The sequence below is a fragment of the Ovis canadensis genome, chromosome 3 (assembly GCF_042477335.2).
Source record: "Ovis canadensis isolate MfBH-ARS-UI-01 breed Bighorn chromosome 3, ARS-UI_OviCan_v2, whole genome shotgun sequence".
Classification (NCBI taxonomy): Eukaryota; Metazoa; Chordata; class Mammalia; order Artiodactyla; family Bovidae; genus Ovis; species Ovis canadensis.
In genome coordinates, this window is record NC_091247.1 from 210,287,945 (window position 1) to 210,294,228 (window position 6,284).

A 6,284-nucleotide genomic window follows, 5' to 3' on the forward strand; every position below is an offset into this window, starting at 1 on the left:
TACATTTGAATTAGTTCTAATGAGGTGGATGAAACTGGAGCCGATTATACAGAGTGAAGTAAGCCAGAAAGAAAAACACCAATACAGTATACTAACACATATATATGGAATTTAGAAAGATGATAACAATAACCCTGTATGTGAGACAGCAAAAGAGACACAGATACATAGAACAGTCTTTTGGACTCTGTGGGAGAGGGAGAGGGTGGGATGATTTGGGTGAATGGCATTGAAATACGTATAATATCATATAAGAAACGAATCGCCAGTCTAGGTTCGATGCAGGATACAGGATTCTTGGGGCTGGTGCACTGGGATGATCCAGAGAGATGGTATGGGGAGGGAGGTGGGAGGGGGGTTCAGGATTGGGAACACGTGCACACCTGTGGCAGATTCATGTTGATGTATGGCAAAATCAATACAGTATTGTAAAGTAAAATAAATAAATAAATAAATAAATTTTTAAAAAGAAAAAAAAAAAAACCCTCAACATTCAGAAAACTAAGATCATGGCATCCCGTCCCATCATTTCATGGCAAATAGATGAGGAAACAATGGACACAGTGACAGACTTTATTTGGGGGGGTTCCAAAAATCACTGCAGATGGTGACTGCAGTCATAAAATTAAAATATGCTTGCTACTTGGAAGAAAAGTTATGATTGTCCTAGACAGCATATTAAAAAGCAGAGACATTACTTTGCCAAGAAAGGTCAGTCTAATCAAAGCTATGGTTTTCCAGTTGTCATGTATGGATGTGAGAGTTGGACTAGAAAGAAAGCTGAGCACTGAAGAATGGATGCTTTTGAACTGTGGTGTTGAAGAAGATTCTTGAGAGTCCTTTGGACAGCAAGGAGATCCAACCATTTCATCCTAAAGGATATCAGTCCCAAATATTCATTGGAAGAACTGATGCTGAAGCTGAAGCTCCAATACTTTGACCACCTGATGTGAAGAACTGACTCATTGGAAAAGACCCTGATGCTGGAAAAGATTGAGGGCAGGAGGAAAAGGGGACAACAGAGGATGAGATGGTTGGATGGCATCACCAACACAATGGACATGAGTTTGAGAAAGCTCCGGGTGTTGGTGATACACAAGCAAACCTAATATGCTGCAGTCCATGGGGTAACAAAGTTGGACATGACTGAGTGACTGAACTGATACTGATACCCTAAAATTGCCATGTTGGGGAAGTACCAAAATCAAACTAAGCAGATGTCACTAGAAAAAGAGTACTAAATGGATTATAATGTGAGCAATTAGGTATGTTAATAATAAAGATAAAATAGAAGTCTGACTTAGGAGAAGATTTCAGATTAAAGAGGAGTGCAGAAAGAATTTTGAAGAGCAAAAATTGAAAGAGATCTATTGGCAGTTTTTCCTTTTTTCTTTTGCTCATTGAATATTTATTTCCCAGAGTTATCATCTCCACCAAAAAAACATAAGCTATTAGAGTTTCTAGACAAGAATTTAGACTAGATATCCCATGAAATTTAATTCCTAAACAAGTGAGGATATAAAGGGAAGTAATGAAGAGATGAAAATAAACAGAGAAAGATGAAAACGGGAGAAAAGCTAGACAGAAGTAGTATGTAGAAAAAGACAGAAGGAAACTTTTTCAGGAAAAGGAGAATATGTTGTATTAATTGTTTCAGAGAGTTAGTTTCAAAATGCTAGAAAATAAAATTGCACACAGCCTCTTGGTTTCCTATCCAGGACTCCTAATTGAGAAGACATGAACATCTTCCAGTGCCCAGAGGGCCCTGCTCAGTTTTCTGTTGCTGAGGTGAGATCAGAGTGGTTACAGGTTTCTCTGAATTTTTCTTACATTTTACCAGATTCCAATCACTGTGTACTTTATCAAAGAGGAGAGTTGAAATACCTTTACTCTCACCAGACCAGGGGATTTTTTCAACCAGAATTATATACGCTGTAGAAAGAGAACTGGATGGAGTATAAGGAGACTCAGGTTTGGGTTCTAGCTTTGCCATTAAGTGAGTTTGAGAAAGCTGGTTAATCTCTCTGAGTCTCACTTGTAAAATGGATGGAGTTGTGTAACTGGTAAAATTTCTTTACAGTTCTTATTTATCTATCAGATGATTTTTTCAAGTTCTTCAACCAAAAGTATACCAATTTGCTAGTCTTTAGAGAAACACTAGGAACAGCTAAATAGTGTAGGAAAAAACAATGGAAACAAAATCAACACAATGAAGTCTTTTAGAAACTGGAACTTTTATATAAAATCAAGGATGCTAAACTAATCAGATGTTTTAAAACCTGCTTTTTATTTAGAGTTATCAAGAATTGCTTCTCCCCTCTCAATAATCTTAGATCTAGAAGTGCAACAGTTTCCAAATCCTAAATCCAGTTTCCCATAGGAGAGAGTTAAGCCGCTATCAATCTCACATCTATTCTTAGTTCTCGTAAAGAAAATGAAGAAAGCCACAATATATCTTTACTTTGTTATACCCATATACATTAAAGTTAAAGAAGGAGAGTGTATTTTGTAGAGGCAGTGGTGACATGGGATGGATACTATAATTTTACTTACACACTTTAGAACTTATGACTACCATACAGACTTATGGTTCATGTAAGTCCTCTGGGATACATCATAAGGAAGCTCAAGTGAGTGTTATAGGTAGCATCATCTTAATGGGTTACCACAGACTGATTCTGTAGGACCAGGACATTTTCCATGATGGGCTGCTGGAGAATGATCAGGCTAAACTTCCAGCTGTCTAGAGGACTTGTGTAACTCTTCTAGAGGCAATAGAGTAGCCACTAGCCACATTGAACACTTTAGATGTGGCAAGTACAAATTGAGACATAATGTAAGTTTAAAATATACACCAGAGTTTGAAGATAGTACCACAAGATAAAAAGAAAATATATCATTAATAATTTTATATGTATTAAATGTTGGAATGATAATATGTATTTTGGATATATTGGGTTAAGTGAAATGTATTAAAATTAATTTAATCTGTTTATTTTTATGTGTTGTGGCTGCCAGAAAGCTTCAAATTACATATGTGGCTCATACTTGGGGCTCAAATTATATTTCAGTTGGACAGTACTGGTCTAGACCATAAGCTCCATGACTACATGGCCAATCTGGTTTTAATTTGCATGGTATCCTTGGCACCTAATGTGACTAATCAATACATGCATTAAATGCATTAATGGTGGATGACAGACTTATAATCAGGGCACCCATTCCCATGAACATTGCTTGAGAAAATGAAAACATTTGCTCTCTTATTCGCCTACTTTTAAAAACCATTTTTAACTTTTTATTTTATATTGGAGTACAGTTAATTAACAATGTGATAATTTCACGTGTAATAATTTCACTTTCATAGCGAAGTGTCCTCTACATTTTTATGCCAAATTTTGTATTGATTTATTAATCAATGGGTGTTGATTAATTAATACTTCACACTTTCCAGTTTTAGATATGCTCATATAGCAGTGCTTCCATATCTAAACTTTAGTCTCTTGAAGGGTTTGTTGTTGTTGTTCAGTCACCTAGTCATGTCCAACTCTGTGATCCCATGGACTGCAGCAAGACAGGCCTCTCTGTCCCTCACCACCTCCCAAAGCTTGTCCAAGTTCACGTCAATTGTTTCGGTGATGCCATCCAGTCATCCCATCCTCTGACACCCTCTTCTCTTTTTTGCCCTCAATCTTTCCCAGCATCACGGACTTTTCTGATCAGTCAGTTGTTCACATCAGATGACCAAAATACTGGAGTTTCAGCTTCGGCATTAGTCCTCCCAACAAGTATTCAGGGTTGATTTCCCTTGAGATTGACCGATTTAATCTCCTTGCTGTCCAAGGGACTCTCAGGAGTCTTCTCCAGCACCACAACTCAAAGGCATCAATTCTTAAGCAGTCAACCTTCTTTATGGTCCTGCTCTCATGTGACCACTGGAGAAGACCATTGCTTGACTATGTGGACTTTGTCGGCAGAATAATGTCTCTGCTTTTCAACGTTGTCTAGATTTGTCATAACTTTCCTGCCAAGAAGCAAATGTCTTCTGATTTCATGGCTGCAGTCATCATCCGCAGTGATTTTAGAGCCCAAGAAGAGGTTTAAACTCTCCTTCATCTCTTTAGTCAATTAGCTGCACTGTCTTCCTTAGGGTGATGTGCTGGGTGGTCTCTTGTCAACTCAGCATCATCCTCAAGCCCCCTGAAAGGCAGGACATTTCCCAGAATCTCTGGAAACTCTCCATGAGAGGCACTCATTTAATATTTAGAGGGCAGAAGAAGATACCTCCCCCCACCCCCAGTCAGTTACAGAAAGACTTATGAGCAGGTGGAGGTGCAAAGCTGCTTAAACTTCTTGAGAAATCCCAGCATCTCCTTTGCCGACTGAGATAACTGGTACAGGTGGACTCGTGATGAAGCTAATGAAGTTTAAACTTCAGGGCTCTTTTCTTGCATGGGCTCTTTCTAAGACTCTGGAAGTGGCTAGCAATTTTGTGTTCATACTTTCATTTATTTATTCTCAGAGATAGCTCTCTAAATCATGTAAACTTTAAGTCTCATGAAACCTGGCTCTAGCCCAGAGAGTTTGGGGGCCTCCCAGAGATCCTGTGACTCCGGCGGTCTCAGGAAACCTTTTGAGAAGCACCGCATTGGTGGGGCTGGAGTCTGAGATCCGCCATGGAATCCTCTGACTTTCTCTCCTACAGCCCTTCCAGCAGTTGTGGATGCACTAACTCCCTTCAAATTATAAAACACTAAATCTCTAGCTTTTAATGACTTTTTTAGGGGGAAAGAGTAAAATAAATATATTAAAATACAAAAATAAATAAATAAATAAAACAGAGTGCCTGTTGTCTTCATGACCAAACCATTCATAGCTTAAAAATGATTGCTGTCAAACAATTAGATTATGATTCTCTTTCATTGTTCCACTTAATCTCAAATATCAGACATGATGTTTTCTTTTGGTGTAAATGATAGTGAAAAAAAATGATTTCACATGAAAAAAAACACAATGTAAGCTTCATATTGATCAACATTAGATACTCATAGTGTAGCACTTGACACATAGTGTGTAGTTCAGTAAGTATGTGCTAATGAGCGAGCACACGAGTTCATGAGTAAATGAAGAAATGGAAGACTCCATGTGCGTCTACATCAAAGTTGCTCTCTTGTTATGATTATTAAAACAACACAGATCATGTTTGCTCTAATTAATTCTCTCTAGATTTATTTAGCACAGTACCAAGAACTCCCAGCTGCTCACCTCTTTTTTCGGATGAAAATGATGGGTAGTTTTGGGAGCCATTCCAGCACAAAATTCTAGGAAATCCCAGGATGCATCTGTAATTATTTTAGGGTCTTCCAGAGGTTGCAGACCACACCTGATAGTTATGAATTATTTTCCAACGGTAGATATACATATACATATATATATATAATATTTTAAGGATTTGACTATTAGATCATTTTCCCCCCTTGCAATCCAGTTCTGCATAGCAGTGATAATCATCTTGTTAGATAAGAAAGTCAATGGCCAGTCCTCACCAGAACGAAATCATGCATATTATCTAATTGTAATTAAGACTCACTCTTTAAAATTAAGAAATAATTTAATCACACTTAGAATTGGATCAGCAATTTTTTTTAACACATCTACATATAGATAACATCACTGTATGGTCCATATTGTAGTCCAACTAAAATATGAATCTAGCATTTACATCTTTATAATTTTAAAAATATAGGTGAGTTACATCGAAAAGTCAAATATTCCATATTTTGCTTTTTTTCCTGTCAAGTTTAACTTTTATGTTTTTTCATGGATGGAGTAAGAAAGTAATAAGGCAGGATCAGTTCAGTTCAGTTGCTTAGTCGTGTCCGACTCTCTGCGACCCCATGAATCGCAGTACGCCAGGCCTCCCTGTCCATCACCAACTCCTGTAGTTCACTCAGACTCAGGTCCATCAAGTCAGTGATGCCATCCAGCCATCTCATACTCTGTTGACCCCTTCTCCTCCTGCCCCCAATCCCTCCCAGCATCAGAGTCTTTTCCAATAAGTCAACTCTTCGCATGAGGTGGCCAAAGTACTTGAGTTTCAGCTTCAACATCATTCCCTCCAAAGAAATCCCAGGGCTGATCTCCTTCAGAATGGGACTGGTTGGATCTCCTTGCAGTCCAAGGGACTCTCAAGAGTCTTCTCCAACACCACAGTTCAAAAGCATCAATTCTTCGGTGCTCAGCCTTCTTCACAGTCCAACTCTCACATCCATACATGACCACAG